The following is a 24834-nucleotide window of genomic DNA, read 5'->3' as shown; positions in this document are numbered from 1 at the left end:
ACCAAAGCTGCCTGATCCTGGTTCTCTTTCTTTCCCCTCAGAACCTCGTGGTACTCTCCTCTTTTACTTCAGAACCACATGGACCTCTATCTATCTACTTGCTTCAGAACCTCGTGGTTCCCTGTCTCTATGGCTGCCGCGCCTCGGTTTAAATCCCAGTGCCCATCTTCCTTTGCAGCCCCATTTCCGACTCCTCCTACAGTCAGTTACACCTGCCAGCATCCTTGTATTCTTCCAGCTTTACTGGGCTGCCACAGTAAGTCTGGGCAGGTGTGGCCCCATGGCATGGAGCCAATCATCTCCAAGCTCTCACGCAGGCCCTGTAACCAGGGGGAGTTGCTTCCCAGACCCATCTTGGGTGGAAGTCACTCCCATCTCCCTGGCTCAAAGCAGGACCACAGCTATTTAACATATCTATGAAACCAGTTAAAGGTTATAGATATGTTAAATGACTGTGCCAGGGGTTAGCTGCAAAGCTCTTGCTACCCAAAACAGCTCTGAATGGCCCTGTTCCATGTGTCCCATCCCCCCCTGGCTCAGGCTTGTGGGGGTGAGGACATCCTACATACATTTTTCTAATATTTCCTGGACACCTTGAGTTCTGGACCCCATTACAAATCCCTTCTTGGGGCCCTCCTCTTGGCTGCACCCTGCTTCAGCTTGGGAGACTTGAGGCTCAGAAAAAAAAAGCTCCTTTTGCAACTTCACACAACTTGTAAGGAAAGGGGAGTCAGAAGTCAAACTGCCTAAATCCAAAGCTTGTGGTCTCAGTCACTATGCCTACTGCATACAGGTACAGACAGCTATGTCCTCAGCCGAGTGAATAACTTCCTCCTCTGTGCCGGTACAGCCCTGTGTGACTCCGTGGATCGAGCGCTGGACAGCGAAGCAAAGAGTCACCGGTTCAATTCCCAGTTGGAGCACATGCCTGGGTTGTGGGCCAGGTCCCCAGTGGGGGCCACATGAGAGGCATGACAGGCAACCACACATTGATGTTTCTCTTACTCTCTTTCACCCTCCCTTCCCCTCTGACTAAAAATAAAATTAAAAATCTTGTTCTCCCTCCTTCCCAGGAGCAAGTACACAGATACACAACCCGGGTACATATGGTACCTAGTATAGGAGACCAAGATCATTCTGCGTGGTGTGGGCCCAGCTCCCACTCAGAAAGGCCAGTGGGGAGCAAGGTCCAGCACACAGGATCCACACCCATGGATAGGTTCTCCTGTGGGGAATCAGGCCCTCATTGTACCTAGGCCGCTTTAAGACTTGCTTTTATTAAAACTCCCTCACCTTGAATTGAGGCAGCAAACGTTTACTGCATATCTTTAAAGTAACTTCCTAAAGTCTATGCTGAACCTTCCAAGGACCAGTGTAACCAGTTCAACCACTTTTCCCTTTACATTTGCAAATATCCTTCCTCTTTCATGTAATTAGCAACACCCTCTCCTTTGTCTTCTGTAGCCGCCTAAAGCGAACCTGTGCATAGTAAATGAGGACCATCCTCAATTTACTAAAAGCCTCAAAAGAAAAGCAATAAAAGCCTGTAAAGGCAAGGGTCAGGGCTCTCTCCTCTTGAGGGAGTGGCCTGCTGTCCCTTTTCCTCCACAGGGGGAAAAAAAAAAAAGAAACAGCTCTTATTCAATGAAAGAAACTAATCCTTTTTCTGTCATTAGTAATGCAAAAGCATTTCCCCCCTCGGTTTATTATTTTTCTTTTGATTTTGTTTATTTTGGCTAGGCAGAAACACATTTATTTAGATTTATTCAAATTTTCTTAATTGTTCATCAATGATAGCCAATATTTTTTATCTTTTACCTAATATCCTCTTAGTTCTTTGATTCATTTAGTCAACACATTTATTGAGCACTTACTGTGTCTCATGCATTGTGCTAAGTTCTGGAAAGAGAGAAGTAAAAAAGTAATCGCAAATCTTTGTCCTGTAGGAGCTAGTAAGAAAAGCGAAATAGCCAAAAAAGCAAGAGAAGTGAAATACATTTAATATTAGGTGATGATAAATGCTGAGGAGAAAATGAAGCAAGTGAAAGAAATAGGAGCATCATGGGGCAGGGTGTGGGTGCGGTGAGGTGGGGGGTGGTGAGGGGGTGGGTGGCAATGATAAATTTGGAGTTTTCAAAGTTTTACTTTACTGTGAAGATAATATTTGAGTAAAAATCTGAAGGGGGCGAGGAATGAGCCACGTGGGTACCTGAAGAAAAGCATTTTGGCTGAGAAAGTCGTACATGCAAAGGGACCATGATAAGAACAGCAAGGTAGCCCGTAGGCGTGGAGGTCAGACATGTAATGGGGAAGGGGGCAGCTAGTTGGACATTGTGAGGGGTAGAAGCCAAAGGACCGGTGTGGAGGCTGTGGTTCCAATCCAGGTGGTAAATGATGGTAGCTTGGACCGAGGTGGTAGCAGAAGAGGATTAAGACAAAGTTAGATGTTGGATGTATGATGAAGGAGCAGTGAATGGGATCTAATGAAGAACCGATATGGGATATGACAAAAAGAAAGGAGTCAAGCATGGCTCTAATTTGGGTCTGAGAAATGGAAGAGTGGTACTGGCATATATTACTGAGATCAGAAAAGGACAGATTTGGAGATCTGATCAAAGGTCCAGTTTGGGACATGTTAAGTTTTAAATGCCTATTAGACATCAAGAATAGATGTTGAGTAGGCAGTTGAATATGTGTTTGTGTCTGAAGTTCAGGAGAGAGTTCTAGGCTTGGTAATAAAATCTGAGAATCAGTATCTTAGAGATGATGTTTAAGGATGAATGGATAAAAGTTTGCTGTCTGCAGAGGTGAGGGTAGGAAATAGGGTGCCCGGCAGAGGGACCCGCGTGTGAAAAGGCCTGGAAGTGAGGAAAAGCCTGGTCTAGGTTAGGATTGCAAACTGAAGGCTGGCACACTACTGTATTTTGTTCGGCTCATACAGTTTTTTTGTTTGTTTCTTTTGGTGGAATTAGTTGCCAACATTTGAAAATGGGGAGCTCTCACATTTTAAAAATTTTGGATACCTGCCATCTCTTCAGTAACTGGTTTATTTAGCAACACTGGGCTCACAGTCCACAGGGCAACAAGTGGCTATTGCTAAAGGGTGCTTCCAATTTTGGAGGCATTGTGTAAGTCCCCTGGCTTGCCTCAGTCATTCGCTATATCCATTGTTGTTAGCTTATTTCATTAGAGCATGGTCCCGATAATGTCAAGGTTGTGGGTTTGATCTCTGGCCAGGGCACATACAAGAATCATCCAATGAAAGCATAAACAAGTGGAACAACAAATTGATGTTTGTCTTTCCCCCTCTCCTCTTTCTAAAATCAGTCAATAAATTTTTTAAAAAAATTTTAAAGCTTTTCCCTCAGACATATAAATTGGAACTTCTTTTAGTATGTGTTTCTCTTCACCCCACCCCAAGCAAAGGTGTTGGTGGCACCATCCAGGCTGGGTGTAGGAGGCGTGGGGTTCTGTCCTGGTTCTTATGACTTGCAGTGCAAACTGAGTCAGTCCTATAATTAAGGTGACCAACTGTCCTCGTTGGCCCAGAACTATGGGGATTCCCAGGATATGGGACTTTCTGTGTTAAAACCAGGCAGGACTCAGGCAAACCAAGATGAGTTGATAACCCATCTTTTCATTAGAAACACACCCGGTCCTCAGAGTTGAATGACAGGCATCGTTATATTTTCCCCTAAGATACTGAAATGCTCTTTAAAACTGGTTGCAGATGAATCTTGCAATAGAAAAATGATGAATTTGAAATCAAATTTTTATAATAGTGAAAAATTATAGGCAGACCATGATGAGGGTCATCATTATTATTACTATAGTTGTAAAAATGATAGATAATACTTACCACATGCTGGACTCTGCACTAAGCACTTAGCATGCATTAACTCACTTCTTACTAGGAGTAACCCCATCAGGTAAGGACAGTTTTTATTCTCTAATACGGATGGGACGAAGAAGCTGAGTCTTTGTACAGGATCACAGAGCTAGTGAGCGACAGAGCCAGGATATAAATCCCGGTCTGTGTGACTCCAGAGTCTGCACTGCTCAAACCAGTGTCAAGAATCTGAACAGAGCGTTTTGTCTGTGGCTGGTACTGCCTGCATTGGTGGCATGCTGAACAAGGCACTTTGCCCCATAGCCCTCCAGGTCAAAACTGCCTGACAAAAGCCTTCCTGTGCCTGAGAAGCTAGGGCCCAGTGAGCCTACATTAAAAGTCACCCCCTCCTATTGCATTCTAGTTAATTTTTTTAGGACGCCTGGCTTAATATCCTGGCAACACAAGCCCCAGCATTTTATTTCCCTCCTATATTCTGACATTTTCAATCAAATGAGAAACAGTTTGGACTGATTACCGAAACCCACTCATCTGCAAAGCAGAGATGGGATCAGAGTGAGCTGGTGTGGCAGCCGCTCCCTTTCATGTGTGCAGATTTAATTAGGCTTCTGTGTAACACAAGCATGGGAAGTCTGTCTTTCCTGTTGGGCTTATGGAAGGTGATCCTCTCCTCCTCCAGCCCCCACCCCCTGCCTGATTTCACAGTTGGTGGGGAGAAAGAAACTGTATTCCTGCCCTTTGAAGCTCACTCTGAATCCAAGGGCTGAGCCTCTGAGCTGTTTTCTTTTGTGGGAGTCATTTGACCACTTACCTAGAAGCCAAAGCCATGTGCAAACCCAATCGGAGATGCAGGGGCCTGAGCACCTCTTCTGTTCTCCTGTTGGAGATTCTGACATCCCTGGAAGGCCAGGAACTGTGTACCAGACCCTCTGGTGAAAAAAATATGTTCTTTATGATGCTATTACTCGACCTACCTCCTCTTTTCACCCATGACCTTGGACCACTGTAACAACTCCACCCCAACCCCAAATTTTCTTTCCTTTACTTGAGTAATTCCCACTTGTGCTTAAGTAATGTCACATTTTCAGGGAAGCCATTCCCAATCCTTTAGGCTAAGTTAAATCCTTCTGTTCATGGCCCCCCAGAACACAGTAGTTTCCTTTCCTTACTAGCCTTCCTCACCATGACTGACTTAATGTCTCTCTCCTAGTAATCTAGAAAGCTTTGTGAAAGAATAATTTTCAAAAAGTTAAAAACGTGAATTTCAGGCAACTATAAATCAAACAGTCATCAAATTTGATTTCACTCTTTAATGAAGGAATTAGTGAAAAGGTAAAACTTGTTCAAAGAACATCTGAGGACCTGGGTATTTATAGGCCTTATGAAAAGCAAATATTCTTCCCGTAAGACTGCTAGGTTAGAAACAAAAGTGAGTAATGTTCTATAAAGTGATGGAACTGTAACCTACACACTATTATATTATAATCCTTGCTAATTCTAACAAAGTCCCCACATTAGAGACCCACCTTAAATCAACTTCAAAACCTCAATAAATATATCAGTTTTGTCCCTGCCCTTTTGAGATGCTACTAGATTTATCAAGGTAGCGCTCTTCCCTATAGTGCTGAAAACTAACTCAACTTTGTCTTACCAGCAAATTGTTTCAATGAGTAATGCTCTGTAGGATTATAGAGCTGTAACCTTTAGAACTATTTTTCTCACTGCATTGAAATTTATAAGATGACATGTAACTTCATAATACCCTTGATCTCTAATCAAAGAATAAAAAGTAAACCCAATATAGATACATTCTGTAAGAGATTCAGACACAGCCAATCAGAGCATAATAGCCCCTGAACTGAATGATTTACAGTTGGGCAAGTGATTTGACCTGGGACAATCAGAGCCTTACTAGGATCTTTTTTGTAGCTTCCAAGAAATGTCTTTGTCTTTTCTTTTAGGAATGTTCAGGTTTTATACCATACACCTGAAGGGGCTGGCAGATATTTTTGCAGTCTTGTGGTGATATCCTGAGCATGAGGCTCCTAAATGCTAGCTTCCTGAAATATCACCCAAACAACTTGCTGATAAGACAAAGTTGAGTTGGTTTTGAACACTGTAGGGAAGAGCACTATCTTGATAAATCTAGTAGCATCTCAAAGCAGCAAGGACACAATTGGGATATTTATTGAGGTTTTGAAGTTGATTTAAGGTGGGTCTTTAATGTGGGGACTTTGTTAGAATTAGCAAGGCTTGTGATATAATAGTGCAGGATTAATGGACACAGCAAGATGAGAAGTTTGAGATAACGAATTCAAAGAGCTTGGGTATAAACTATTGTTTAATGCTGTCTATGGAAGAATTGAAGGGTCTTTGATGACATTTCTTGAATGAACAATAAAGTAATTTGCAACATTTATCTTGCTAAGCAAGAGTTTTCTGGAAAAGTAAGATTATGTTGATGAAGACAGTGAAATAGTAAAGTCTTGTTAAGACTTTAGATAGCAGCTGTGAGTGTAGATGGTTTCAGTACTCAAAGTAACATAGTAGAAGGCAGAAGTAACATAGTAGAAGGCAGAGAGATGACAGAAGTGATTCCTGTTGGCATCATCTGAATTTCTAGATCCAGACATGCTGAAGCCAGACTGTGGGAGATTAAGCCAGTCTCTGGGCATTAGAATTACGTATTCCTGTCCTTTATCATGTAGCCACAATACCTCCAAATAAACAGGGTGGATTTTATTTCCCAACTACACACATGGCTGGTCATGGCCAACAGAATGTGCACAAGAGTGCTGGTTGCCAATTGCAAGCAGAAACCTTAAAGCATTCGTGTTCCCACTCATCCCTTTTAAGCTCTTGTGATCAGACATGAGGTGATCCTGCCCATGTTACCACTGCCTCTTGGCTTGGCTGATGACCCATGGAGCAGGCAAAACGAGGCACAAGTTCTGAGTCCAGCTTGGCTCAGGCAAGCCCAGCCTACACATAGCTGCCCTATGGACCTATGAGAAAGAAAAATAAACCTGTATTGTTGAAAACCACTGATTTGGAAGTTGTTCTTTACACATTAAAAAATGACTAATGTTCCATAAGTTCATTTGCAGACTTTTTAGTATATGACCTCATAAGTTTTCCATCTGGCTTTAATCAATTTGAGTTGAAGTTTTGTTACTTATTAACCAAAAGAGATTTCTTCATCAACATTTTTTTTCATGGCGTTATGTCACTGGGCTCACACAAGACTCTAGGACATCCCCAGTCTTTCTCATGGGAACGACAGCCAAACGTAATGCCCTCCATTCTCTACCTCAGCAATTGATTTTTTAGAGCAATGTCTATCTGTATTAATGCTCATCTTTTGGCTCGTGACCAATGTTCCAGTCTAGTGAGATCTTTCTCAATTTGATTCTTTCATTCTGGAGATTAGCTGTCTCATTAAGCATTCTGTCAAACACACACTGGATGATGACCATGCGCACCTACTCCAAGCCCCTGATTTCAGTGCAATGATCTTGTGGCACCGCACTAGACTAACCTCCAGGTTGAGCCAAAACCACACAAATAATCATTATTTAGGCCAGATATTCTAGATGAATGCCCGCAAGACAGAAATATCTTTCAGCCCCTTTTTCTCCCCACCATAATGATCTCAGAAGAGTTGAAAACAGGAGATAGCATGTAACAGTGGCCTCAAGTAAAATTTTATTGATAATACTTTCTATATCTATCAGCAATGGAGTGACCCACTTTTCAAGCCAGTGGGTGGCAATCTGTGTCTCTCCTAAGAAAATAAAATTGCCCAGCCCCTGAATTCTATTCCTGCCCATGATGTAAACCAATTGACCTTGAACGAGTCACTTACAACTCTCTCCTTTCTGTTACCTTAACTTGGACAGGATCTCTAAAGACCTCTTCAAATCTAAAAGAACAAAGCAGTTATAAACTTATACATTTATTCAACCTACCTCTGCCTCCTGGACTGACTATGTGGAAGGTACATTTTAAAACTCTGGAGAATGTGCTTCACACCAGAATTTCTGTAATACATCCCCAGTTGAGCAGTCTGTGTATTGCTCAATTAGCTTGTGTATTTGTCTTGCTTACCTGTGGGCTTTTTGAAAGTAGTGATCAAGTTGATGGTTGGTATCAGAAAACCTGGCATTGTTTCTGGCACATAGTAGGTACTCAGTAAACATTTATTTGATTAAATGAAAGGACTTGTTCTGAAGTTCTCTGTGTGTTTATATTGAAAGATCTGGGTAATGTTCATCAATAGCCTGAAGCATCAGCTAGTGTTAAATTTAAATTAAAATACACTCTTGGGTGGCTACATCTTCAATTTCATGGTTGATTCCTTTGTGATTGATTTATTAACCTAAAATAGAAGTTGCAAGCTAAAATATATCAAAAGGCCAAGAAGGAAACATAGTAAACAAGGGTGATTAGGTACAACTAGAAAATAACCTATATCTTTGTGTGTGTGTGTTCAATATGCAGTATATTTATTAGTATTTTGGACATTTTTTTTTCTTTCTTTTTTTTTAAAATTTATTTATTTATTTTTATTCAGTTACAATTGTCTGCATTTTCTCCCCATCCCTCCACCCCACCCCAGCCAGTCCCACCTCCCTCCCCCACCTCTAACCTCCCCCTTGATTTTGTCCATGTGTCCTTTATAGTAGCTCCTATAGACCCCTCTCCCCACTGTCCCCTCCCCACTCCCCTCTGGCTATTGTTACAATGTTCTTAATTTCAATGTCTCTATCTTGACAGGAATGGATAGCCAGTGTTGCCAGGTAGCCTACTTTTTCAAAGTGGATTCATAAAAAGTTTTAAAATGTGCCTTTAATAATTGTTAAAATTCCTGATTTTTAGATTTTTAGAAGTTGGAAATGTTAAAACATAATTTCTAAAATATTATGTGGGCCAAATAGAATATTAAATGTTTTACCTGTGTAATGGTATTTTAGTTTGCAATGGATATTTAATTTACAATGAACAACCTTGGGTAACTGCAAATACTATGTTTATTGTTGAGCAATATAGACCCTGTAACACTGATGAGGATCCCTGAAGGCCCAATTTTGAGGCCCAAGGTTAAATTTTAGTGGACACACATCACAAAGAGTTCCCCAGATAGCACTTTGCAGGAAAGTTTATGGAATTAAAGGACAACTTTAGCAACCTGCATTTGTGTTTTAATAAACGAAAGGGATGCCTCGAGTCAGCCATGTTTCTAGGTAATCGATCTCCATTACAGCAGAAATAATGGGAGTGGTGTATCACCCTTGGCAAATTCCCTACCACACCCCCTGACCTTGCCCCACCATATTCTCAATAACTAAATATTAATATTCATAGAGGGAGATGGGTCACTTAATAATTTCTTCTAGCTTTTGGTTCGTCCCACTCATTTTAGTAACTGCCAGTTAGCCATGTTGAAATTATCAGATATATTTGCCAAAATAAAAACTGGAATCTCACCTAGGAAAAATGACCACGTTAATCAAACCCTACAACTTTTAACAAGCAAAAATACATTTGAGGGTTACATTTTGTTAACCATTCATTGAAAAACATGTTTAATATTTGTGTATAAATGACCTTAAACACCAAATTGATGAACCATCATGTAGCATCAACAAAAGAGCACACCAAGATACTCAAATAACTCTGCAAGTTGTGTCTTAAAGGACCACTATGTCTAGGACCTTGAGTCTTTATGGGAATCTGAAAAGGTAGAATTTTAGATTCCTGAGAATGAGAATTCCAATGAGGAGATACGTGGTGGGAGAATAAAGTCAGGGAGGAACTGAGCAGAGCATATAAGTAGGATGCTTGCCCATAGCAGGTCTGACCTCTTATGTCAATGCCCGTCAATTCGCAAGAAGGTTTGGGATGCTCTACTAAGAATAATTTTAAGACCACACATTAATTCAGAGGGGAAGAGTTCTGTAATGCCCACTACAGGCAGAGGAAGAAGAAATAACACTATGCATGCTGTGTATGCTACGCGTGGCCTAAGAATAAATAAAACTGAAAACTTATGTATGATTACGGTAAGTCCCAGTTTCTGGGGAAGCTTCAGTCTATGCCTGTCATAGGTCAATTAATTATGAACAATATCCCCTTTATTTTAAAAAGTCTCTCAGTTTGGATAATAAATTATATATAGCAACCCAGGAAAAATTCTTGCATAATTATCACTAGTCCATTTGTTAACTTGAGAAATATTCCTAAATCCCTATTGTTGGGCTCTGATTACTCATTATTAACCACAATCTTCTTTTCTTTGGACTGGGGTTTTCTCAATATTCTGCTCAAAACAGTTCAACACAACACAGCCTTTGTTTTTCTAGACATGTTTGTGTTTCATACTTCTCATCTAAAATACTCTAATACAACCATGAGATCACAGTACTCAGCCACTTCTATATCTCTTCTTTCTCCCCACAGAGGCTCTGCCGTCCGAATGAAGCTCATTTGTATTTTCTGCCATACAGGATATCCTGTGTATACCAAGTGACTGTTGATCTTCACAACCCCAGATCAGCAAAAGACTGCAGAACACAAACATATCAGAATTTTGTTCCATAGCAGATTCATGGACTTTAAGATCTTTGATTTTGTTTGGCTTTTCCAACTGGGTTCCCAAGGGTAGAGCCTGGGCTCTCTAACGCACACCCTCACCACAGCCCAGGTTCCCAGCTATATTTGCTCAGGTAAACACACCAGTGGATTTGCTTGCTATAGACAGGATCTGGGACAAGCCAGAGTTTCTCAGCCTCAGCAATGTACATTTTTGGACTAGATAATCTCTGTTGTGTGGGACTATGTGCATTTTTACGTAGTTAGCAGCATCCTTGGCCTCTATGCGCTAGCTGCCAGTAGCACTCCCCCTCCCCCAACTGTGACAACAAAAACATCTCCCCAAATTGCCAAATGTCCCCTAGAGCTGAGGTAAAATTACTGCCTGTTGAAAAATACTGGAATAGCCTCCCTGAATATCAAGACAAGTAAACCACCTTTTCTGTTCCTGACCAAGTCTTATGAGCGGACACACTGGTAAGCAAGTATAGTACAAAACTCTAAATGCCCCAATAAGAGTTCAGCAAAAGTTCTGTGGGAGCCAAACAAGGAGAGAGATGAACCTTTTGGGGGGCAGTCAAATAAGGCCTTATAGAGGATAAGCCTTGGGGACTTTGGATGATACCTCAATATTCCACAGGTGGGAAAGAAGAGAAGGACTTCCAAGCAGAGAAGCAGCATCTGCAAATGTGCTGAGATATGAAGACAATAGTGTATATGAAGCAGAGTGAGAAGTTTGGAAGAAATGGGGGGATGGATACATTTGGCACAGTGTCAGGGAATCAGGGATAAAATGGGGGTCTAGACCTAATCCCAATTTGGAAACCTGCTAGGATTTGGAGCTAGACCTCATTATTGGGCAGCAGAGAATCAGAGAAAGGGAATGGAGGGATAAGGTCAGATTAGGCTTTAGAGAGACCACATAGGTGTTGGCTAGAGGCAGGAAATCCAGGTGAACAGCACTGTCTTTGGCATCAGGCTGCCCTGGGCTGGGATCTCACTTTACCTGGGGCAAACCATTCCTTCCCCTAAATTCCTTTTCCTCTTGTACAAAATGAAAATGATAATCTTATCTACCCCATTGTGTTGTTGTGAAGATTAAACACATTAATCCATGTAATGAGTTTAGAATATCGGAATAAAATTGAAGCTCATTAAATAATTCTTCTTTTTAGATTTCAAGGAGGGGTGGAGTTTGAAGTTGAAGGCGGGCAGACCAGTTTACAGGAAGTATGAAAACTGATGGGGGCAAAAGCTAGCACGGTGATTGGGTGATGGAAAGAATAAGGTGAATTAGTTCCCACCTGAACTGAGTCGGCTCAAGAAGTTTATCTTCTCCAGGCTCCCGACAGCAAGAAATTCAGTTCTCCAAACATATTCATACTCCCTGAGCTTCCTACCATGTCCAGTTCTCATGTAGGAAATCCTACCACCTACAACCTCCCTGACAGTGTGAACCTGCCTGAGCACTCTTTGCTCTGAAAGAGTTAATTAAATGAGGATCCACAGTTGGAAAACTACATCTTACTCTCATTCTTCCTCGACTATGTTTTCTTATTGTTTTCTGTGGGCTGCCTTCTGTTCGGAGGAGGCGGCTACAAATGACCTGCTTCAGGACCAAATAACAATTTAATAGAGTGGAGATTCATTAAGACAGTGCTGATGGCAACTGAAGTCTAAGGAAAAGAGAAACAGCCCAGAGGATTTTGATTCTCTACCATCTTTCTGACCTCAATTTACAAGACAGAATTAAGTTCTTGAAACCCTCAGAACAGAACAAAATAATGGAACTACAGGCTTTTAATCACTGGGTAGAATCATGAGGAGTTCATACACCTCTAACCTTATTGTTTAGTCCTCCCTTTCAAAGGAAAGTTTCTATATCAGTGACAACCTGATGAGATTGCTATTTCCTTTCATTTTCAAAATCAGTTCATTCAAAGACATATTTTAAAAACCAATTAATTGCCATGGTAGTGCCAAGTACTATGACAGAGCAAGACTGATACAGACCCTCCTCTGGTGGAGCCTACTTTCAGAGAAAACCAGACAACAAAGAAAGAATAGGAAAACTGGTGATTACCAAAAAGAAAATGAGCCAACTTCTTTTTGTGTAGCTAAAGAAAATGGGTCCCAATTTTAAACACAATTCTCGTATATATTTTTTTCAGGTGATAAATATATGAAGGAGACAGACAATTTCAAATCCACCTCTGGCGATTTTTGGAATTAATTTAAACTAAAAGTCATAGGCTAATGATATAGAGTTACTATCAGTTTCTTACATATCTAGAAAGTCAGGCTTCAAGGAAAGAAAAGAAAAATCGTCCTTATTTTAGTTTTTCCTTAGCTAGATGAAGTTCATTTTCTTAGGGCATTTTGGAAGAACTTGAGTAAGAGCATGAAGGTAGAGTTCAGGAGTGTGGGCCCTGAAATCAGATACCTGGGTCCAAATCTGTGCTCTACCACCTATCCTTAGTACTTGACTTTCGGCAGGCTCATTCACCTTTCCACCTTTCAGTTTGTAAAATGGGATAATATGCCAATATCTCACTTCTAAGAGCTGTCGTGAGAATTGAGTGAGATGATAAATATAAAGGCTTAGAAAAAAGTCTCTGACACATAGTACACAGCAGATAAAGGAGAAGTGTTATATTGCTAGACAGAGTGAAGGTAACTGCGCTGGTATCTGAGCAGTAGCAACTGGAAGCAAGGGATAGTAGGTTCAAGAGCAGCTTTGCTAGCTCCTAGCAATATGAACTTGGGCGATTCAGTTCTGCTCTCTAAACACTAGCCTCCGCCCCTGCAAAAGAAAGATAATAATGACCACCCTCTGAAGCAGTGGCGAGGATATGAAGATGGACACGTGAAACATGAGGCATGGTGACCAGGACATGTCTATGAGGATCCACAGTACATGGCAAGTTCATCATCCTTATCATCAATTGTCAGTTTTGCTGCTTAGCATGCTTTTTCCAATCTCCTCTGCCTTAGGCTGTGTTGTCTAAAAGCAGAGATTGCCATAGGGTTCTTGTGCAAATGGTTTGTTGAGGGAGTGCTCTCAGGACAAACCTGTTACAGAGTAAGAGGAGCAGCACAGGGTGGGGAAGGGAAACAGGGAGTTTGAGACTGAAAGTAGACCACTGGATAGTAGAGAGTCAAGTAATAGGGAGAAATGAGAGAGTACCTGATTAAGTGCCTGCATCAACACAGGCTAGAAATTTACTCTACTTTGCACTTTCAGGTTATGTAAGCCCATTTTATCTCTCTTTTGCTTAGCTCCGCTAACTGGGAGTTCTGGGTACCTGCAACAGACTCTGGACTGATAACATCACTGTAATGGTGGACCCAGAAGCACTATGCAAATTAGAAGCAATCAATTTATGGGATTATTGTTGTTATGTAAATAAAGTTCCCTTTTCACTGAGTGAGCAGAGCCTGCCAAAGCAAAGCCAGGGCAACTTTCCAAATTAGGTTTTCATTGTCTCAGGGGAAGAAGAGGCACCATTAGTGGCCCAGAGGGCACTAATGCTGCCCCTGCCTCTGAGAAAGAGGCTTTCCCGCCAGCTCTCCCTGACAGCGGAGGTCCAGGTGCCGATAAAGTGACTTTCAAGCAAAGTGGTTATTGCCAGGCTGACAGTCTAAACCAACCAGAGGAACGGATGGAATCACTTCAGAAGGAAAGCTGGGAGAGGTAGAGTGGAGTGGCAATGAGCAATGTTGTGATATTGTTAAAGGATAAAGTGAGGCATAGTAAAAGTTTTAAGAGTTTATTTGAGCAAGAATCTACATGATTCAGCAGCGCCAAACCCGAAATGGTTAGGAGTGCGCCACCAACAGGAGCTGCAGGGAGGGGGCGGGGTGGCGGGGTGGCGGGGTGGCGGGGTGGGGGGGTGGGGGGGTGGGGAAGACTTTCGCAGAGAAGAGGAGTAAGCAAAGCAAGGGAATTAGTTGATTGGCTGTAGCTTAAGCAGTTGCCTGGCTGTTTGTGATTAGTTTGAATTTCTTAACCTTGAGGCATTCCAGCCTTAGCTTTTGGTTTGCTTGTGAAGGCCACTAAAACATTAAAGCCACCTTAGTGTAATCACCTTCTTGTTTAAATTAATTAAAATTATCGCCACAAGTGGTTCACTAACAAGAACAAGAAAAACAAGCACTTTTAATCCACACAAAGATATCTATGGATAAGGCAAAATGCATTATTAACCTTATACATGGCTTTTAGCCTTTTTAAAAAGTTTATTGTGTTTTCACCTCCGTTTCTTACTCTTCAAAAAAAGCACTTTTTCTATACTAATACAATGTGCACTGGTATCGCCCACTGGCCTCAAATCACAATATCTCAAAAATAGAGGCAGTAAGAAAAACAGACACAAAAATTTGTGGAATAGAAAAAAGTTTTAAGAGCCATCAACACCTTCCCATTAGTCTGAGCTTAGTTTCTGGCCTTTCCAGGTGAAAAGATCATCTTTTGTATCTATCAATTTTGGAAGCTTTGTGATGCCTTTTCTCTTAGTTGGAAGATTTTTCCAGCATAAGCTTCCAGAGGGCTTTGGCAGTTTGGGGGGTACTTAGGGGAATGAGAAGTTTAAAATCACAAGGGGAAGACTTTTGAGGAAGGCAAGCCAGAATCAGTGGACTGCTGACAGGGCAGGTAAGCACAGTAGGCCAGAAGTGACAGGAGAGAAAAATGAACTTGTGCATCAGCCAGCGCAGAGAGAAAGGGCAGGAAGAAAAGTGTGGATACAGGTTTCAGTTCTGTGAGTCCTGCCTGCCTGGCTGCTTGGGGCAAACTGACGGCCTGGCACATGGGCCCCCAGGCTGGGCTGGTGTAGCTAAGAGATGATTTTTCTGGAGCAGCAGTTTTCAAAGTGCAGTTCAGGGACCACCTACATCAGCATGTCCTGGGAGACCTGTTAAAAAAGCTGATTCTTGTGCTTCACCTATTACTACTAAATCAGCATATATGAACATGGCACTGGAGGTTGCATTTTTTACAGCTTTAGTCGAGTATAATCGACCTACTATAACCACATATTAAGGCATACAGTTTGTTGAGTTGGACATTATTATGCATCTGTGAAATAGAGACCACAATCAAGATCATGAACATGTCCATCACCCCCAAAAGTTTTCTCGTGCTCCTTTGCATTGCCTTCCTTCTCCCTCTACCGTCCCCAGATAACCATGGACCTGCTGACTCTAGAGATTAGTTTTTAATTTTCTGGAGCTTTATGTAGATGGCTTCATAGAATACACACTCTTTTTGTCTGGTATCTTTCACTTGTTTATCTAGCCACCTGATGACAAACATTTCAGGTATTTCTATGCCTTGATTTCTCCTTGGTTCATACCTAGGAGTAGAATGGTTGGATCACACATTATGTGAATGTTTAAATTTTTAAGAAACTGGCAGACTGTGTTCCAAAGTGGTTGTAACTTTATTCTGGTTTCTTCACATCATCGCAAAAACTTGGTATGGTCCGTCTTTTAAATTTTAGGCATTTTAGTATGAATGTAGTGGTATCTCATTGTGGTTTATTTTACATTTCCTCAATGACTAATAGTACTGAGCAATCTTCCATTTGCTTATTTACCTTCTGTATATCTTCTTTGGTGAGTTGTTTGTTCAAATATTTATGCTGCGTTGTTTGCCTTAGTATTAGTGAGTGGTAGGGGTTCTTCCTGTGTTCTCCACACAAGTTCTTTGTCACATAAATGCTTTGCAAGTATTTTCTGGTAGTCTGTGGCTTCCTTTTCATTTTTGGTTGAGTTGCTTTGGTTTCTTTGTCAAAATCATTGACTATGGGGAAAAGTGGAGATGTCGGTTAAAGAGTACAAACTTCCAGCTATAAGATGAATAAGTCCTGTGGATCTAATGTACCGCATAGTAATTACAATTAGTGATACTCTATTATATACTTGCTAAGAGAGTACATGTTATATTTTCTCACCAGACATACACACACACAAAGTAGTAATTATGTGATGTGATGTAGGTATTAACTAATGCTATGGTGATAATCATTTTGCAATATATAAGTATCTTAAGTTAACACATTATACAACTTAAACTTACACAATGTTATATGTCAATTACATCTCAGTAAATCTGGAAAAAAACAATTGACCATATATTTCTGGATTCTATTCTATTTCATTGATTTTTGTTTCTATACTTTGGCCAATACCATACTGTCTTGATTACAGTAATTTATAATAAGTATTGAAATCTTGTGTGCAAGTTCTCCAACTTTGTTTTTATTTCCCACAGTTACTTTAGTAATTTAGATCCTTTGCATTCCATATGAAATTCAGAAGTAGCTATTAAATTTTGCATAAATAAAGCTGGTTGGGATGTTGAATGAGTTTGTGTTGATTCTATACATCAATGTGAGAAATGACATTTTAACCAATATTGTCTTTCAGTCCATAAACATAGCTGCTCTTTAATTTCACTCAGGAATGTGTTGTAATTTATAGTGTACAGGTCTTGCACAACTTTGGTCAAATTTATCCCTAAGTATGTCATGTTTCTGGGTTTATTGTAAATAGTATTGTTTTATGAATTTTAACTTCCATTTATTCACTACCAGTACATAGAAACAAAACTAATATCCAGAATATATTGACCTAATATTCAGAAACCTTGTTAAACTCACCTACTAGTTCTAGTAGCTTTTCAGTAGATTCTATAAACTCTTCTCTATAGATAACTATTTCTGTGAATAAAGACAGTTTTCCTTTTTCCTTTCCAATGTGGATGCTTTTAATTTCTTTTTCTTGCCTTATTGCACTGCTAGAACCTCTGGTATAAGGTTGAACAGAAGTAGTAAGAGCAGACATACCTGCCTGATTCCTGATCTTAGTGAGGAAAGCATCTCTTACCATTAATATAGAATCTTTTACCATTGAGCATGGTACTAACTGTAAGTTATTAATGGTTGCTTTTTATCAGGTTGATAATTGTCCATTCTGTCCTAGTTTTCAGAGTTTTTATAATGAATGGATGTTTGTTCTTCTTCATCTATTATTTAAGTGATTTTACTTTGTTTTTTTCTTGTTGGCTGCCCTTTTAGTGAATTCCATGTATCAGTTTTCAAATATTAAACCAAGCTTTTATTCCTGAGATAAACTCCACATTGGTATGATTATTATCCTTTTAAAAAATGTTAAGTTTAATTTGCTCAAATTGTGTTAGGAATTATTGTGTCTATGTGCATGACGGATATTAGTCTATAGTTGTCTTTTTTTTCTAATGTCTTTTTCCAGTTTCAGAATCAGTGTAACTAATCAGTTGATCTCATGGAATGAAATGGGGAATTTTCCTTACCCTTCGGTATTTTTTTAGGAAAGTTTTTTTTAATGGAGTTGGTATTATTTCTTCCTTTAATGTTTGATAGAATTCACCAGTGAATTAATCTCGGCAAGGAGTTTTCTTTGTGGTGAAGTTTTTAAACTATACATTTAATTTCTTTAGTAAATATAAGGCTATTTGGATCTGCTTTTTTTCACTGAGCTTTTTCACAGTTTGTGGTTTTCAAGGAATTTTCCCATTTTATTGGACTGATTGATTGTAATGGCATAAAGGTGTTCATAATATTCTCTTCTTATCCCTTTAATGTTTGTAGGATCAATAGTGATGGCCTCTCTCATTCCTGATATTGGTAATTGACATCTCCTTTTTCCTGATCAATTTGACTAGAAGTTTATCAATTTTATTGACCTTTAAGAACCAAATTTTAGTTTTAATATACCATATTAGCCATGTATAATGTGCACCCTAGTTTTTGGCCCAAAATTTCAGGAAAAAAATATTTTGTTTTAAGTTTTTAATTCAATTTTTTATTTATTTATATTTAGAAACAAAACTGATTGTGGTATTCCAGGGTATTATTTTGCATACAGATATCATTATTGCTTTCTGGAGTTACACTTTTAACACATAAGCATGAATAAAAGAATTAAAAACATTTTTATAGGTACAGAATTAGTACTACCCATGTATAATGTGCATCCTTATTTTTTCCTCAAAAATTTGGACAAAAAAAGTGTGTGTTATTCATGGTAAAATATGGTATTTTTTTATTTCATTGATTTCTGTTCTTTTTTTTACTGTATTTCTTCTTGCACTTTGTGGAGGTAGTTTTATCTTCCTTTCCTAGTTTATTCAGGTGGAAGCTGAGGTCATTGATTTGAGATCTTTCTTCTCAAACACCTGTATGATGTTTAGTGCTATAAATTTCTCTCTGAGCACTGCTTTAGGTGTATCCTGCAACTTTAGATACCTTATGTTTTCACCTTTATCCAGCTTAAAATATTGTCTAATTCCTTTGACCAACTTTCTATTAAGGGGTTTGCTAGTATCTAAATATGAGGGATTTTCTGGATATCTTTCTGTTACTCACTTCTAATTCCATTTTGGCCAGAGAACATACTTTGCATCGAAGTTATTGAGGCTTTTTTTTTTTAATGTCTAAGAGTATGGTCTATCATGGTAAATGTTTTGTATTTGAAAAGAATGTGTATTGTGCTGTTGTTGGCTAGAGTGTTATGTAAATGTCAATTTAGTCACGATGAAAGTATTATTCTAGTAAATCTAATGTCCTTGCTGATTATTTTGTCTACATGTTCCATCAATTATTGAGTGAGAACTTTTGAAATCTTTCACTATACTTGAGTACTTTGTTGCCTTCTTTTGTTCTGTCAGTTTTTGCTTCATGTATTTTGAAGCTCGGTTATCAGCTGCATACACCTTTAGGATTTTTATGATATCTTGATAAATTGACCCCTTTATTGCTATGAAATTACCCTCCTTTTTCCTTGATAATTTTCTTTTTTCAATATTATTGTAGCTACTCAATCTGTCTTTTTGTTAGTATTTGCTGTATGTATCTTTCCCATCCTTGTATTTCTATCCTGTCTGAATATATTTAAAAATGGTTCCCTGTAGTTAAGTTTTAGTGGGATTTTGCTTGTTCATCTAATCTGATAATCTCTGCCTTTTAATTGGGGCACTTAACTCACTAATATTTAATGTGGTTATTTACATAGTTGGATTCAAATTTTCCATATTGCTATTGATTTTTTTATTTACTTCCTCTTTTTCCTAGTATTTTTGCCTTCTTTGGTTTAATGGAGTTTTCTTTATGATTCCATTTTGTCTCTTCATTGGCTCATTAGCTGAAATATTTTGGGTTTTCTCCAGTGGCTTCTTTCAATTTATAGTATACATCTTTAGCTTATCATAGCTTATATTCAAGAAATATTATATCACCCATATAATTTAAGAATCTCACTACACTTCCGTTTCCTTGCTACCTCCCTTTGTGTTACTTTTGTCATATATTATACTTCCACATAAGTTATAAATCTCATGATATATTCTTATTGTTTTTGCCTCAATTATGAGATTTCTACAAATAAGAATAATTCTTATATATGAGGGTACTTGCCTATGCATTTACTATTTCTGATTCTCTTCATTCTTTTATGTACATACAAATTCTTTTGATATCACTTTCATTTTGCCTAAAAGAATTTCTTTAACATTTTTTGTAGTATAAATCTTTAGTGAATTCTTTCAGCCTTTGCTTGTATAAAATAATCTTTATTTTGCTTTAAACATTTTTACTTTTATTTAAAAATATTTTAATTTGAATTATTAAATTTTATTTTATTTTTTAAAAGATTTTATTTATTTTTAGACAGAGGGAAACGGAGAAAGAAAGAGAGGGAGAGAAACATCAGTGTGTCGTTGCCTCTCACACACCCCCTACTGGGGACCTGGCCCGCAACCAGGCCTGTGACCTGACTGGGAATCCAACCAGCAACCCTTTGGTTTGCAGGCCTATGTTCATTCCACTGAGCCACACCAACCAAGGCTGAATGATTAAATTTTAAAAGCTATGTAATAGTTAGTTCATGCTGTCATTACAAGTCAAATTGCACAAAATAATAAGTAAGAAAATCCAGTGATTACCCTCCGTCTACTCCAAACTCCTCTCTTCCTAATTAGATCACCAAGGTTTATTTTTGGTATTATATATTTTTTTTTTTCGTTTTCCACAACACTCAGATAGAGATATACAAAATTATACATATTTTTATTGTTCTCTTATTTTTTCTTCTTTTGAAATGTCTTCCTTCCTTCCTTCCTTTTTCTTTCTTTCTTTCTTTCTTTCTTTCTTTCTTTCTTTCTTTCTTTCTTTCTTTCTTTCACCTTCTTCCTCTCTTTATTGCTTTTTTACTTAATATATCAATGATCCTCGAATATTGTGGGTCTCAACTCTAATTGCATATTAGAATCATCTTGGCAGTTTTTAAACACTTCCAAAGACTGGGCTAATTTAATCACTTTAGACATTGGCCTTTTAAAAAAACTCTCCAGATGATTCTGATGTGGAGTAAGGGTTGAGAGCCTCTGATCTAGTGTAATACAAACAGATGTAACTCATCCATTTCAATAGCTAGATAATATTTCATTATAAGGGTGCATCAAAATCCATTCTTCTGCTTCTCTATTCATGTTCATTCATGTTGCTCCTGATTTCTTTACCTTATGCTCTGTTGTTTGGTGCAGAAAGTTTTATTTATTTTTTTAAGTATGTTTTATTGATCATGCTATTACAGTTGCCCCATTTTTTCCCCTTATCCCTTCTGCCCTGCACACCCCCTCCCTCCAGCATTCCGCTCCCTTTAATTTATGTCCATGGGTCATACATATAAGTTCTTTGGTTTCTGTACTTCCTATACTATTCTTAACCTCCCCCTCTCTATTTTGTACCTACAATTAAGCTTCTTATTCCATGTACTTTTTTGCCCATTCTCCCCGCTTCTCCTCCCCATTGATAACCCTCCATGTGATCTTCATTTCTGTGATTCTGTTCCTATTCTAGCTGTTTGCTTAGTTTGTTTTTGTTTTTTAGTTTCAGTGGTTGATAGTTGTGAGTTTGTTGTCATTTTACTGATCATAGTTTTGATCTTCTTCGTTTCCTTAGATAAGTCCCTTATTATATTTCATATAATAAGGGCTTGGTGATGATGTACTCTTTTAACTTTACCTTGTCTGGGAAGCACTTTGTCTGCCCTTGCATTCTAAATGATAGCTTTGCTGGATAGAGTAATCTTAGATGTAGGTTCTTGCCTTTCATGACTTTAAATACTTCTTTCCAGCCCCTTCTTGCCTGTAAGGTTTCTTTTGAGAAGTCAGCTGACAAGTCTTAAGGGCACTCCTTTGTAGGTAATTGTCTCCTTTTCTCTTGCTGCTTTTAAGATTCTCTCCTTATCTTTAATCTTGGGTAGTTTAATTATGATGCATCTTGGTGTGTTCCTCCTTGGGTCCAACTCCTTTGGGACTCTCTGATCTTCGTGGACTTGCATGTCTATTTCCTTCACCAGATTGGGGCAGTTTTCCTTCATTATTTTTTCAAATAAAATTTCAATTTATTGCTCTTCCTCTTCTCCTTCTGGCTCCCCTATGATTCACATGTTGGAATGTTTAAAGTTGTCCCAGAGGTTCCTAAGCCTCCCGTATTTTTGAATTCTTGTTTCTTCATTCTGTTCCAGTTGAATGTTTTTTCTTCCTTTTGTTCCAAATCATTGATTTTAGTCCCGGTTTTCTTCCCTTCACTGTTGGTTCCCTGTATATTTTTCTGTATTTCACTTTGCATAGCCTTCACTTCTTCCTTTATTTTGCATCTGTACTCAACCATTTCTGTGAGCATCCTGATTACCAGTGTTTTGAAGTCTGCATCTGATAGGTAGGCTACCTACTCATCGCTCAGTTCTTTTTCTGGAGTTTTGATCTGTTCTGTCATTTGGGCCATATTTCTTTGTCTCGGCACACCTCTTGTGTTGTAAGGGGTGGAACCTTAGGTATTACCAGGGTGGGGAAACTCACTTTGCTCTATTGTGGGGCTGCATGTGGGGGAGGAGTCAGAGAGGGAACGATGGCATTTGCTTGGCTCTCACTCCACTTTCAGTCACTTCCCCTGTTACCCACAAGCAAATTGGGTCTTTCTGGTGCTGATTCCTGGGTTGGTGGGCTTGTATACATTCTAGAACCCCATGGGTCCCTCCAATGGACTCACCTGTGAGACTGGGAGTTTCTCCCACTACTGCAACCTCCACAGATTTTTACAGCCAGAAGTTTTGAGGCTTTATTTCCCCATGCTGGAACCCTGGGTTGTGTTGTCTGTCTTGCTCCTCAGTTGTTCCTCCCAGCTTATCGACATGAGAATACGGGACTGCCTGGTCTGATAGCCACCACTTTGTTGCATATCCTCTCTGCCCTGGCTTCCCATCTCTGCCCCTCCTACCCATCTGGATGAATGTTTCTTCTTTAATTCCTTGGTTGTTGGACTTCCACACAGTTTGATTTTCTGGCAGCTCTGGTTGTTTTTTGTTTTTAAATTGGTTGTTGTCCTTCCACTGGTTGTGCGAGGAGTCACAGTGTATCTACTATGCCTCCATCTTGGCCAGAAGTTGAAAGTTTTATTATTATACTATTTTCTTCAGTGGTTATTACCTTTTATTGTCTTATAATCTCTCATTTTTGCAAATTTATGCTTTAGGTCTTGAATTGTATTCTATCTGACAATACTACTCCCACCTATGTTTTCAGTTGTTGCTTTGCATTTGCCTAGTGGATTTTTACCTGCTGATTTGTTCACCAAGTTTTGCTGTTACTTGTTTTAGTCAGAAGCAGAATGTAGCTAGAATTAAACAAAATAGTCCTTATCTGAAAGTTTCTTCCTTTTTATAGGGATATTAACATTGTAAATAAGAATTCAAAACAACCATTAAGTCTTCAAGGCTTACATAAATTAGTGGACATCACAGTGGTGTTTCAGGCACCATGCCAGCCTGAATGCCACCCACTTCTCACCCTCGTAACCCTCTCAGTTCTTGTACATGCAGATGTCACACAAGGCACTTCTGATTGCAAATGAAAATTGCAAATGTAAACTGTTTCTATCTTAATTTTATCACTTTTTCCCTTTTAATTTTCAAGAAGCTTAAATTATTAGCACTTGTTTAAACAACGCTGCAGCTTGTCCTGATATCTCTGAGGAAGTGTTGCTGATAGCTTCCCAATGATGTCACCCTTGAAAGCACTATTTCTAACGCTCATTCCATCATGGGCATTGTTCAGAAAGTTCCTGAATAATTCAGAGTGACCCACAGCCCCAACACATTTATAAAAGTGCAAATTGAAAAGTAAATCAGAAGCTTTATTTCCATGTCTGGGGCCCTCAAAGCTGAGTATGCTTGCATTCACTGTGTACCAACACATCTCATCAGTTGGGGTGGGAAGAGGCAGAGGTGGTCTTCTAAAGGAGTTTAGGGGCCAAATTCTCTCCAGGATTCCATTTTCTTTATCCCCTGCAGCACATTAATCATTTTGGGGAATTATGACTCCCTGCCTGACCTTTTAGGAGCTCCCCACAGTACATTTATTAAACACATATTCAGTGCTGGCACTGTGGTAAACATCTAAATTATTTTATTTAATCATTGCCACAACTCCGTGAAGTAAGCACTGCTAGTTTCTTATTTCTCAGATAAGAAAAATAAGGCTCAGAAAACTGATATAACTTGTTTAAGGTCACCCAGAAAATTAGAAAAAGAGTAGGAATTTGCCCTAGGTTCTGTGTGGTGCCAGAGTTATACCCTTACCCCCTCTGATCACCTCATTCAATATTGAATGAAAGACTCATCATAGTCTGGCTCCTGCTAACCTATCTTATATAATCTGTATAACCTGGACCCCAGCCCCTTTCATAGCCAATGCTCCATCCATACCCAATGGCCTATAATGTGCTTTGTTATCTTACTCCTCCACGTCTGCTCACAGTCTTGACAGTGCCTGGAAGTGACCACTGTACACCATGCACAATTCTTTCAAAGCTCTTGTACAATTTACAGCATCCTGTGCATTCACATCTCCTTGCTCTTCCGCTCTCTAGAGTGTGAGTTCTCTGAGAACAGGACTATGTCTCACTCACCTTTGTGCCCTGAGTACCTTTGTGTATAGATGGTGCCTGGCACACAACAAATGCTCAATAATAAACTGGATGTTCTCCCACAAGTTTTTCTTTGTCCCCACTATGAAAACAGATCAATGCCCCCTTTTTCTTTTTAAAGATGGGGACAGTGAAACAAAGGAAAAGCTTAGGGCAGAAGAAGCAATAGCAGAGAGCCTAGGGCAGGCTGCCTTGGCTCACTGGAAAGTCAGAGAAAAGTAGGCCTGGGAGACAGGTTCAGGGGGTTAGCCTGGGATGAGCTGCTGCTGCCCATTTCTCCCTCAGTTGCATGTATCATAGCATCCCTTAGAGTTTAGGAGATGCACACCTAAGAGGGAAGAAAGGTATAGGCATACTCCTTGAAGG

General features: G+C 39.3%; 1 long non-coding RNA gene across 2 annotated transcripts in view; it reads left to right on the top strand.

The window, feature by feature from the left end:
- Positions 1 to 24834, top strand: part of LOC123480869 (uncharacterized) — a 437215-nt gene that overhangs the window by 206678 nt on the left and 205703 nt on the right. The gene's annotated exons all lie outside the window — the stretch shown is intronic.

This window comes from Desmodus rotundus, chromosome 1 (genome assembly GCF_022682495.2).
Source record: "Desmodus rotundus isolate HL8 chromosome 1, HLdesRot8A.1, whole genome shotgun sequence".
In the NCBI taxonomy this organism is placed as follows: domain Eukaryota; kingdom Metazoa; phylum Chordata; class Mammalia; order Chiroptera; family Phyllostomidae; genus Desmodus; species Desmodus rotundus.
Note: the sequence above shows the minus strand (reverse complement) of the source record. Positions and strands in the feature narration are given on the sequence as shown.